This window comes from Mauremys mutica, chromosome 8 (genome assembly GCF_020497125.1).
Source record: "Mauremys mutica isolate MM-2020 ecotype Southern chromosome 8, ASM2049712v1, whole genome shotgun sequence".
NCBI classification, from domain to species: domain Eukaryota; kingdom Metazoa; phylum Chordata; order Testudines; family Geoemydidae; genus Mauremys; species Mauremys mutica.
Genome location: NC_059079.1, coordinates 84,996,287 through 85,010,044, shown reverse-complemented (window position 1 = coordinate 85,010,044; position 13,758 = coordinate 84,996,287).

Sequence of the window (13,758 nt, the reverse complement as noted above, 5' to 3'; positions counted from 1 at the left end):
ACTTTTTTTAAAGATAAAAACTGAGATTCTCATGTGTTCTCCTGATTCCAGCAGCTCAAGCCTTGAGAAACACAGGAAAAAAACATGAGACTCGTGATAAAATCGTGAGAGTGAGGGAAACACTGTATTATACGGTTATGATTTAATTACAAAATGGCACCTCAAATGGGACTTAACCTCTTACATGACTCCAAAGTTCAGAAGAAAAGCAACATTTTTAATAGGGTGAGCATGTGACACTCTTGTCAAATGCATGTCCTCATGCCTCCTTCTACAGGCTGCTCTCAGTAAGATCTTATTCTCACATACAGTAAACATAACTATTTCTTTGTTTTAAGAGCTAGGGGGTTTTGCTGCTGAAGATCTCAGATTCTGACCTTGCTAATGACCATGTTATTTCCATGCATGTGGCCAGAAGTTCATTACAATAATATGTTCAGAAAACTGCAACTGTGTTAGTTTTTCTTGTTCCTTCTCCAGAAAGTTTGAGTATATTTCCTATAACATATAAAATTAGTAGACCGATTAAAAAATATTTTGATGGAGCAGTTTTCTGGAAAATTCAGTTTAATTGAAATTAACACATTTTACAGGAATGTGCCAATTTCAATGGACTTTAAGGTGGAAAAGTGTTGAAATAAATCATTTCAACTTTATGTTACTGTGACGGGTTCAGTCACAGAAACCTCCTTGGGACTGTCACCTGATCTGCTGAGACTGCCTCTGAGCCCATTTTCTCTGCCAGTTTGAGCCTCTAGAATCCTATCTTGTTGATCCAGATACGCTAATCTGCTGCAACACAGACCCATGTCCCCAAAGCTGCAGACCTACTGAAAACGGCTTAGCAAGTGCTCCTGTCTCTAGCACTCAGACAAACAGCTGCCAATGGGATCTAAACCCCAAATAAATCTGTTTTAGTCTGTATAAAGCTTAAACAGGGTAAACTCAAACTGTCTGCCTTCTATAACACTGATAGAGAGATATGCACAGCCCTTTGCCCCCGCCAGGTATTAATACTTACTCTGGGTTAATTAATAAGCAAAAGTGATTTTATTAAATATAAAAAGTAGGATTTAAGTGGTTCCAAGTAATAACACAGACCAAAGTAAGTTACCAAGGAAAATTAAACAAAACACGCAAGTCTAAGCCTAATACAGTAGGAAACTGAATACAGGTAAATCTCACCCTCAGAGATTTCCCAATAAGCTTCTTTCACAGACTAGACTCCTTCCTAGTCTGGGCCTAATCTTTTTCAGACCAATGTTATGGCTTATGGCCTGGGTCCATCAATCACTCACACCCCCATAGTTTCTGTCTTTTGTTCCAGTTTCTTTCAAGCATCTCTTTGGGATGGAGAGACCATCTCTTGAGCCAGCTGAAGACAAAATGGAGAGGCTTCCAGGCTTTTATATTCTCTCTCTTGTGGGCAGAAACCCCTTTGTTCTCCTGTGCAAAATCACAGCAACAAGATGGAGTTTGTAGCCTCCCGGGCAAGTCACATGTCCATGAATGATTCAGCTTTTTGCAGGCCAATACCATTGTTTACATGTTAGTTTGAACATTCTCAGGAAAGCTCAGATGTGGATTGGCATCTCCCGAAGTCCATTGTCAGTTAAGTGTTTCTTGATTGGGCACTAACTGAGAATAGTCCTTTCTCAAGAAGCTGGCCAAATGCTTCACTGAGGCTACTTAGAATCAAACACATTGAGATACAAGTACATAGCCAATATTCATAACTTCAAATACAAAAATGATACACACATACAGACAGCATAATCATAACCAGCAAATTACAACCTTTCCATAGGCATCTTATTTGACCTCCTTTGTACAAGGTTTGATGCAACTATACAACCTTGGTTGCAACAATGATCACAGTTATATGGTTATATGGTCACAGTTCATGTCAATAACGTCACAGTTACATTTTGATATCAAAATATTTTGTTAAGATAAAATGAAACTTTTTGACATTATCAAACACATTATTTAAATTAAACATTTTGATGGCTCTGAATCAAAATTTTTGGGAATTTTTACTATATGATTTTTTTTAAATTTTGACTTATAAACACATTTTAAAATGTTGGAATTTCCCACAGGACAAAAATTCCATTTTTCAATCAGTTCTAAAAATCAGGGTATAAAAATCTTGGCTTTGTCACTGCCAATCCTTCATCTCTTATGATAGAATAATGCACCAGGCAAAGAAAGTAGCCTCAGAGTCAGAATCCTCCCAGCACATTTTCAACAGGTTCATGGGGTCAGAGATAGTAATACTGAACTTGGAGACTAACCCCTCCACTTCAGCAAGTGCAGGAAAATATATTCCCCTTTGTCTCCAACTATGAAAAGAGACTTTCTATATTTATTTTACCATAACTAAATCCCAACACTGCTTCTGAACTGTTTAAATCAGATGATGAACACATTGCTTTTGCCTGTCTCAATCTTATGGCTTCAGGACACAATATACTTCATGTCACTGTTGGAAATAGCAGAAAGGGGTAAAACCGTCTTTTTCTCTCAGTGCACGAGTCATGAGCATCAGTGGCCTTTAACTGATGATGCATTGCTTCCACTAGTCTACAGGAAGGTGCACAGAATTAGAATTATGTAGAGAGAGGGATTCTGTCCAACTATTCCCCATTGACTTTTTCATTTTTTTCTATTTTTAGTCCATAATGCCTCATCAGCTTCAAATGTGATCTGACATGTAACCTGGGATCAAAGTTGTTAGATGCTATAGAATGTGGTGTGGAAAACAATCACTGGGTTTCTGGGGAAAAATAATGTTGTTGTATAAAATCAGCTGATTGTCTTCAGTCTATTATGCATCTTTTTGACATTTTCCTGTATTTCAATGAGTAAATCTACTACGGCATTTTGGGGGATAGAGAAGACAACTGTCACCAGCAATCATCTCATTAATATACCAGCCTCAGCAAGAAAATTATGCCCACAAAAGAGAAGTGATCTACAGATCTTTCCTTCAGTTTTTGTGGCATATTTTTATTGGGATTTTGTGCCTACGCAGTATAGACCCATTCTGATTTTTAGTTTGGACCATCAAAAATATTATAATTATTTGCAATTTAGTTTATAAAGATATCTCCAGTGAATTTGGCTAAGCTTGGCTCACAAACAGTGCACACAGATATCTGTGTCTCTTTCCCTTTCTGTCAAATTCACTGGAGAGATACCTCTACGACTAAAATATTAGGTATTGAATTAAACAATCCCCCCGCCCAAAAATTAACAAAAATGTTTCTTGGGTCTCTGATTAGCCTCAATCCCTGCTACACATTAATTGTGAACTATACATTTATTTTTGTACATTCAATATTTATTGTGAATGGATAATTAAACTAATTGGATTTATTGTGAATGGATAATCAAACTGTTGCTGGGCACAGTGAAAAATGGTAGTGAGCAGAATAGGACTAGAAACCTTCACCTGAGTCACAATCACAGCAATACCTGGAGACCTTTGCTCCTCTGGCCAGGAGTCTCTTCTGCATATGTGCACATCCACCAAGGTCACCCTGTGGACACCACGATTGACAGCCCCTGTACTCGTTGTACTGGCCCTATACTGTTAGCACAGTTTACACCAGAGATCGGCAACCTTTGGCACACAGCTCGCCAGGGTAAGCACCCTGGCGGGCCGGGCCAGTTTGTTTACCTGCCATGTCCGCAGGTTTGACCAATCGCGGCTTCCACTGGCCACGGTTCACTGCTCCAGGCCAATGGGGGCTGCAGGAAGTGGTGGCCAGCACATCCCTTGGCCTGCGCAACTTCCCGCAGCCCCCATTGGCCTGGAGAGGCAAACCGCGGCCAGTGGGATCTGTGATTGGCCGAACCTGCAGACGCGGCAGGTAAACAAACTGGCCCAGCCCGCCAGGGTGCCAAAGATTGCTGATTCCTGGCCTACACCATTCTTGACCTTTATGGCCTCAAGAAATACATTAGATATATGAGGTTCTGAATTGTCAACCTAGTGACTATCCTCCCCATAGGGGACTATCCTTCTCTAGCGACTATCCTCCCTCCTCAGAATGACTGGTTTGCTGTTCTGGACTTTCAGGATGCTTACTTTCATATGGTGATTTAACCAAACCATAGAAAATTCCTTTCCCTCTTCTACCTCGTGAGTTTTTAGCAAATGCATGATCATGGTTATGGCATATCTCAGAAAAAAAAAAGGGAATGCACATCTTCTTGTACTTTGATGATTGGTTGCTCAAGGATAGATCCAGAGAGGAAGTTCTCGCTCCTGGCAGCGCCACATTGCACTTGCTTGACCATCTAGGTTTCAGTCTAAACACCAGAAAGTCAACCTTTTCCACTCCAAAAATCGAGTTTATTGGGGTCCTGTTAGATTCCATGATGTCAACAGTGTTCCTACCATCCTATTGTTTTCAGACAATGCAACATCTTTGTCTCAATCTACAATCTCAGCCTTCCATAACGATTTGAGTGTTTCTGAGATTGTTAGGCCACATGTCCACTTGCAGGTTGTCCAGATTGCAAGGCTGCATCTTTGCCACCTTCAGATGTGGGTCAGTATGATCTGCTGTTTTACCCTTCATTCTCTGGACAGACTGGATCGTCTCCCTTCACTGGTCCTAGATTCCATGCAAAGGTGGATGTGTCTGCCAAATGTTTGCCAGGTTATTCCCTTTGCCCGGGCCCCACCAACCACGTCAGTTGTTACCAATGCCTCCCTGTTGGGTTGGGGATGCACTGGAGGTCACTGAAGGTATAGGGACTGTGGTTGCAACAATAGGGTTGTCACTCCATAAAAACATGCTGGAGCTTTGGGCCACCCACAATGAATGTTGTGCCTTCGAGGACCTTATCAGACTCAGTGGTTCACATATTTACCAAAAATGCCACCTCAGTGTTCTGTGTTAACAAACATGGGGATCACCATACCAAAGTGGTCTACCTGGAGGCAATCATTTTGTGGTGGTTTTGCATTGAGGAGAACAGTGCTGTGGTAGCTGTTCACTTGCCTGGGGTACAGAATTATCTCGTGGGCCATCTCAGCAGGTATTTCCCCCTGAGTCACAAGTGGACCTGAAGACTGGGGTTCTCTATATCATCTTTGCAGCATCGAGAGTTCCCACAATCAACCTGTTTGCTACAAGGGAGAACAGGAAATGTCTCCTGTTCTGTACTCTGAGGGGTCTCAGTCTGGGCTCCCTCTCCGATGCCTTTCACTGCAGGTGGCTTTTGACTCTCCTATATGCCTTTCCCCCATCCCAATCATTCCTCAGGTCATCCTCAAGTTCAAGGCAGATTGGGCCAACCATATTCTCATTGCCCCAGCATGGCGGAGACAGTGCTGATTCTCTGACCTTTCATGCTGTTGATTCAGCCTCCCATCCTCTCCTTCTTGAGCTGCTCATTCAGAATCATGTCTGCACCTTTTATCCTGTGCTCAATTTCCTACATCTCATGGCATGGCTGCTTCATGGTTGAATGAAGGGGAAGAGCAGTGCTTTGCGGCTGTCTTACAAGTCCTACTCAATGGTATGAAGTCCTCTACAGGATGGACTACTTAATGAAGTTGAAGAGGTTTTCAGTGTGGTCCTTGGCCCGAGCCAACAAATCTGGACTTCTATGCAGGACATATTAGAGTACCTGCTATGCGTTCAGAAATCGGGACTTGCACTTAGTTCATTGAGAGTGCATCTTGCAGCAGCATTTCATCCCCCTATTCAGGGAAAATCAGTCTTCTCCAATGGTGATTTGATTCCTGAAAAGGCTTCTCCATCTACATCCTCCAGTCCAAGAGTTTGTCCCATAGTGGGATCTAAATATGGTTCTGGTGGCTCTCATGGGTCCTCAATTTGAACCCTAGCATCTTGTCCACTGGTCCTCTTGTGTCAGAAAACCACGTTCCTGGTAGTGATTACATCTGCAAGGGTATATATAAGTGTTAGGCTTTCATGGCAGTATTTTTAATAGTGTCTTTGCCATTGTACTAAGCAGGCTGAGGTCTCTGTGCACCACCCCCCGAACATTGTTTATCACTGTTTAATGTAGGACTGTGACTGAGTTATGTTAACACCTTGTGTTATGTTATTTTAACATCAGGGGTGAAAGTAACTTTAGGTACTTACTGGTACGCAGGGCGGCTGGGGTCCTGAGCGAGGGGGGAGGGGGTCAGGCTCCGCCATAAGAGGCGGGGCCTAGGGTGGAAGGGGCGGGACTGGGGACTCCCCCAGCCAGCCCTTCATCGTTGCCCAGCCTGCGCCAGCAGGGCTCCCGGCCACCGCTACCGCTATCCCAGGGCTCCGGCTGCGGGCGTGGTAGTTGTGTCTGGAAGCCCTGGGCCTTTTAAATCACCACCAGAACCCTATAGTAGCGGTAGCAGCAGCGGTGTCCGGGAGCCCTGGGCCCTTTAAATTGCCACTGGAGCCCCAAGGTAGCAGCAGCATCCAGGAGCCCCAGGGCTCCAGCAGCGATTTAAAGGGCCTGGGGCTCCAGCCACTGGCGCAGTAGCGGTAGCAGCAGCCGGAAGTACTGGGTCAATCACCCCCAGGGCCCTATGGTAGTGGTGGCGGCAGCAGCGGCAGCTGGGAGCCCTTGGGTTCTGGCTGCAATTTAAAAGGCCAGAGGCTGTGGCTGTGGCTGGGCCCCGGGAAAGCTGCCTCTTTTGGGCCCCCTCATCAGTGGCCCTGCCAGTAGGGTCATCTGTGTACTGGCTCTTACCGGTACACTATACCGGCTTACTTTTGCCTCTGGTTAACATCTAAATTATACAACAGACCCCAGGGCTTTCTGTTTCACAGAGAATTTCATAATTTTTTTTTGTTTTCATTCCAAATCGGAATTTCCAAATACAAAAATGCCCTTTCTTGAAAACTAACCCATTTTTCGCTCTAAAAATGCTACGTTCATTAAATTTTCCAGGAAAATTGGCCTATTTCTGAGTTAGTAGCTGAAGACGGCAAACCTTAAATTTCAAGTAGTTTTGCATTTTGCTGTAAAGATTTTGTATGCCCCTAGGAAATGTGTGAAACTCCAGGCTGTGCCAAAGACAACAGATCAATGCATGATAAGCAGCACTGCTTTCCAACCCTCCTACGATAACAGAGGCTTAACGGCCTCACGTTACTGAAACAGAATCCGTGCTTGTGACTGTAGATGTTTGCTTAGCTTGTTGACAGAATGAAATTTTAATCTGAAGTACAAACCAAATAATTCCATCCCTGCATTCTGTTTTGAATACAATGAGCTTTTTTCCAAAGTTTCATTATGATGTTTTTGTCTTTTCAGAATGTGTGGCCTGTATGAAAAGCAGATGGCCAGCTTCTAGGCAGCTGCAAATCCATGTATTATTATTTTTTTTTTTTATAATATGGTAGCACCTAATAGCCTGCATTCCATCAGGCAAATATATGTACCTAAAGAGAGGGAATCCTGATCCCTAAAGCTAACAATCTTAAATGTCTCCCTTGGTTTCCCTGGAGCTATCACCACATCCACTGGCTGGGTGTTCGTGTAAGGGGGAAGGGAGTAACCCAGGCCCACCCTTTACACTGGGTCCCAACCCAGGGACCCTTCAATGGCAGCCTTCCTGCCCTCCTTCTCTCCCCTTGTGTTCCTGTCTCCCTTGGCCGCTTCCCCTTCAGCCCCTTTGAACTGGCTAGGCCCTTCCCTCAGGGCCTGAAGCCTGCCAGGTAGCAGGCAGGATTTCCAATCTACTCCCCAGAGCCTACCCAGCACTGTGCTGTCCTAGGTGCTGATCTCCTCACTCTGGAGACAGACCTTCTCCTCTGAAGGTTTGGGAGAGACTGCCTGCTCCTCTCCTAGGAAGCCTTTATATAGGGCCTAGCCTAACCCGGATTGGCTGGGTCTAATGTCGGCCCTGATTGACTCTCAGTAAGCCCTTTTCTAATTGGCTGCTGGCCTGCGCAGCTGCTCTGGCTTACTCTAGCCCCCTCTGACATGGGGATGGGGCAGCCACCCCACCACACGGACCAACTGCAATAATTAGGAAAGTAACTTCGAAAATAGTGCCTTTCTAATGCGTGTGCTGCACAATTGTATATTATTATTTGTATTAGTATATATTTTTTGTGATACCAGAATGCCAAGAGTCCTAGTCATGAACCAGGACGCATCGTGCTAGGCACTGTACTAACACAGAACAAAAGGCCTCATGTATTCTAAGTCCCAACTGGTTGCAGTATTTTACTAACAAAACCAGCTCTTAATCGGTAGTGTAAGCACTGTATAGCCTTGTATAGCTGTATTCTGTTTTGCCTCATTCATCATTAATATTGCCAACTAAGCATTGTCTCTAGAATCTGTCCTTACTGGTGAAAAACATAGACATTGATGACTGCTAAAAGTAACAGGCCTTCCCAAGTGATATCACGCCCCTTGATGTGACTAGGGAAAATGAATGATCACACTCCACTCCTTCCTCGAGCTCCAGAAAAAACAATTACATTTTTACAATTAAGAACCATACAAGGGAGGAGGGAATCCCACATGCAGTAGGTTTCCAGCTAGCAGAATACATTTAGCAGGGATGGAGGTTAGAGACAAGTTGCCATGAGTAATTACAGATGATTTGTTTATGGAAATAATAGCAGGGGCATGAAACTCCAGTAAGTAATTAAAATAAAAATTAGGGAAGAGAGTTACAATTGTCTTTCTTCATGAATTACATCAAATTAGCATTAAAAACACCCTCCCACAATGTATTTTTCTTATCACCATTATTGTTTGGGGAAAATAGTTGGCACTTTTTTTAAGGTAAATGGACAAGTCCATTTTGCAAGCAACTTTGTCATATGGCTATTAGAATAGTCTTGCTGTATGTTTTGTTAAAGTATCATAAGAAGCTATGTTTGGGAGTGAGCAAACTTGGTAAGTGATTGCCACTCAGTAAGTTTGCTCTCAAAAAGATTCCCGTCTGGAATAGCATTATTTTATATCTGTGGTAACTTTTGCCCTGTGTTTCATGATCTACACACACAAACACATATGAAACGTTACTTATTCTGGGCAGCAGCTAGTTTATAGATTAATACACAAGAGTATGTGAAAGTTTAATTTTAGCCAAGGACATTGGGGCAATTCCTTCTCTGATGAAAAATGTCATGCAGAATCTGTGTGTGTGTTTGTGCATAGCTGTATCTGTCTAATATTATACATCTGCAGAAGTGAATATATAAATTAGCAGAAATGGCATTAGTAAATCAGACTATCAAATGTGCTTCATGAACAGTTGTTATTCCAGAAATACTTTGAAATACTTATAGCCAGAGCTTTTGTGGGAAGTCTCGTTAAAAGAGGATGTATACACACAGGGCCTCATCATGGTGTCTATTGCACATCACATTGCTGTTGTGGAAGGTATGGCAGAACCTGTTCAAAGCAGTCTGAAGAACAGTGAACTTTTACTTTGAGTACTAAGCTGAAAGTTTGAACAGGATACAGGATGTGAAATGGAGAGGCAATCGGGGCACATGAGCTGTGTCACATTGTCCATTCCAGCTTTCCATAAGAAAAGTGAATAAGATGAGCCCTATGTAAGCATGGTCAAAGGATGTTTTAAAATGTGCCTCTTTTTGGTAGTTTGCCGCAACGGTGGGCATAGGAGACCACTGTTCAGAGAAGCCCCAGTCAGGAAGTGTTCAGTGATATTATTCTGCAAAGTTGCTGGTTCTTATTTGACAAGAATGCTTATTTGTCCAGGCAGGCTGTCTAGAAAGTGTTATCCCATGTTGTACCAGCTAATGAGGTAATGGGGACATCTTAGGTGATGTTGGCATTGACGTCATACTGCTCCAAGGGGTAAATCCTGCTTGAGTATTAGGATCCAGCCTGTGCCCCAGTAGGCGCTGGCTTGTACTGTAGTGTGGTACAGAGCTACACAGCCCCAGGGAGAGTTCAAGGAGAGATATGTCTCTGAGAGTTCACTGACACATAGTGTGGAGGGCAGACACCGAGACTGCACCATCCCTTAGAATGGTGTAGTTTACTCCTCTTGGCATGCCAAGTAGACTCTGCAAGCAGGCAAAGAACATTTTGGAGGAAGAGGCATAGGTCATCTGGAATTATTTGTGCTCCTTGAGGGCAAGAGAAGGAAGCAATCCCTTAGCTCATTGAGTTGTGCCTCTTGTGTAGGGAAAGATGTCATGTACTGCTTGTACATGGTAGATACAGGACTGCTACTAGTTGGTCAAGGTTCTGTACCAGATTGGGACTAGATATAGAGCATCCATCATAAGCAGGGAGGGGAAGATGTGTTATCTTTAAGATATTTTAATGCACTGTCAAGTATGGCTGTTAGCTGCTCAGGTAAGGTATCTTACTCATGGCACCACCTAATGGCTGAACATTATAATACAGTACTAGCATTCTGTCAGAAACGGTTCCATGTATATTTGCACTGGCACCAGGAAACAGTCCCGAACCCTAACATCTTAGGTCTCAGCACCATATGCACATTGATTTCTTGACATGGACTGAATAGGTACACTGCTAGTTAGTAAGGTGTGATCCCTCTCCAGCACGCTATCCTGGCTGATGATGCCATCTTTTGCTGCTTATAATCTTCACAGTATCAGCAAATAATCTGACTTTACTGCAGTCTGTTTGGTCTTGGAGTGTTATTGCTACTCCTGTCCTGTACAGTCTGTTCATGTGTGCTAAGAAGCATGGTTAGGAACTAGTAAGATGTAAGTAGCAATATTCTGCTTCCATGCATTTCTTTCCCCTTACTACTGTCAGAATTGGGACAGTATGGCACAAAGTACATGGACAAGGCTGAGATTTTCAAAGTTGCCACAGGGCTTTGAATACCCAATTCTCATTAAAAAATAATAGAAATTAGACACCCAAATTCTCTAGACTGTTTTGAAAAATCTCAGCCTTAAAAGGATTATTTTTAAAGCTGACCATGCTGCATAGATCTATTTTTGGCCCAGAGAGAAATATCACCCAACCTTGAATCCAATGAATCAAAACCTTGCCTTAAATTTATTATATCCTTGTATTTCTTGTGCAAATCCAAAGACAGGATATGGGATAGATGACTGAATAGTATGATGGGGCAAAAGTAAGATGAAGAGAAAAGCAAAAGTATAATCAGGACAAAGGAGAGAGGAAAAGAGAAATCCAGTTTTGGGAAAAGAGAACTAAGAATAACACAAATGTTTACTCAAGCGAAAGAAATAGCGAGCCGAGAGCTAAATACCTGGTGACTGGCTGCATGATATAAAGGATTTTGGCTATATATAATTTTAGGGAAATCTCATTTTTTATAATGTAGTAACTGAGAGCCAGCAGGTGTGAACTATCAGATGAATAATTGGGATGCCACAGATTGCAAACTGTGCATCAAGGCTGGTTGGCATTTGGGGTGCAAACAAAAGATGACAGATGAATGCTCTGGTAGACAAAGACAACTGGGTTTTATTTATATGCAGAATAAGAATTATTTTTGGCTTTTCACTACAAAGATTTAATGTTCTATTTTTTTTCCAGACTGACTTAATTTAACCCAAATTTGTTGCTACTTGCAATAAGATTTCTAAACTTTGTTTAGATTGGATTGACATCTGAAAAGATGATCAGAAGATTGGGAAATATTTGTTCTCTGTCTTGAATTTCCCTGCCAACTTCTCATGTCTGAAGTCTTCTTTAAAATGACCATGGGATATAGCTGCTCAGTGTGGTGTCATTGCACTGGAAGGAGCCCCTTTATAACTGCTTTATTTCATTTGTTCAGAAACTTAATCTTCTTTATTTTTACTTTATTTATATAATCATTTTACACATGAAAGCTCCAGTAAGGTAACAAACCACCTTCCTCTCATGAAGGTTTTGCTGCAGGGAGCTATTACACACAGTCACATGGTACATTATAAACTATACAATACCTATAACACAGGGAGAAAAAACACAATAAAATGATGCTATCCCAGCTGGAGTCTCACTAGTGCTCTCATTAAATTTGTGACATCAATCTCACTGCATCCAGCTTTACAACTTGTAAAGCCATGTTTGCTCTCTGCATTGAGCTCTCATTGATGACAATGGGTGTCTACACATACAAGAAGTTGCTTATGCCTGTATACTTAAAGGCACTCTTGGCTATGCCCCTCCTCTTTCTTTCCCCCACCACTGAGATAAGTCCCATTATACGTGCCTACAAAGAATCTGGATAGCTTCACTCGTTAAGAGGATGCAGTTCCAGTCTGAGCTCTGGTTGTCACTATTAGATTTTATTCTGAAATATTGTATTTGTTTATTTTGAAAGGGGTAAACATATTTTCCAAAACCATGTTTTTGCTCCCTTTTTTCCAGTGCTGTAAATAACCTGTACCTGATTATCAGGTACACGAGGGCCCCTTTACACTGCTATGGCATTTCTGCTGCAATAAGCAGCAAGCTTCAAAACTATCTGAGCCTTACACTTTTGTAGTCCTGTTCATCCCATGATTTCACAGCATTCCACAATCCTTTGTTGATTTATTCTCCCTAAGCCCCTGTAAAATAGGTAGAAATGGGGAAACAAAGGAACAGAGAAGTTAAATGACTTCTGCAAGGCTGCACTTTGTTATTTACAGATCTGTAAATAGCCCCCAGTTGTCCCCACTAACCCCAGACCACATTCCATCCTCAGGATGCATCTAAACTTCTCCCTAAACATGCTACAACACAAAGACCATGACACTTTATCATGCAACACAACTTTCATGTATACAATTCTCAGGTCAAGGCAACTTGTCTACTCCAGTACTAAGCACACTGATAGTGCTCACTGCTCAAGGAAAAAAATAATGGCAATGTAAAATGTATTTGTTCTGCAGTCCTGACTGTATGAAAAATGGGGTAAGTATTGAAACAACATTTGTTACATTGTGAGAATGCTATGTGAAGGTTAGTATGGGAACTTTTAATATAGAAGAAGAAAACTAAGTAATATTTTGTTATGGCTTGTTAGGTTTCCTAATTTTCATAGGGAAAAGGAGAGGAGGCGATGAGAGAACAAGAGTGAGAGAGATGGATATGATATAAGTTCCAAGAAACCTTAGTGATTTAAAAAGTCTGAGTGACATTGACCCAAATATAATCTTGCAAGTAGTTTGTTGGAGGGAGAAAAAAATTGATTTTTTTTAAGCTGCTCCTGTATGATTTCTTAACTCTTGTGGTTTTGCTCTGCTGTATTGATCACTACTGATGCTTATCTCTCAGAGTCTGCACAGTGTCTATCCCAAGCAGTTATCTGTTTAACCCTGAAGTCCACCACATGCTTCCTCGAGCTGACCTCTGTTAACCCCTTTTACTTTGTCAAGCATCAAATGTTAGCTATAGAAGCCCACACCTTCCCCCGTGGGATTATGATTATATGACTTTTATGTCCAAGACTTTGCTATTTACAGAAACCTTTAGTGACACACTCTTGCAGTCTAGACAGTTGAGGCACTCTAGATACATGGCAGTATTTCTTTTTGCTTTGCAGCTATGAAGGATTAACTATAGATGTAATCAAGCCAGGTCCTTTTTTGGCTGCCTTTCACATCTACAGAAGATTGAGGGCCAGATTCTGATCTTACTTATGCTATTATAAATTTGGAGTAACTTTACTGAGGCTAATACTTACACCAGTGTAAAACCAATATAAGATCAGAATCCATCTCTGAGTACAGTACTAAATTTAAAAGGGAAAATACATATCCTTTGACTGTGTCAGCATGAACATTTAAAAAATGATTTATGTAG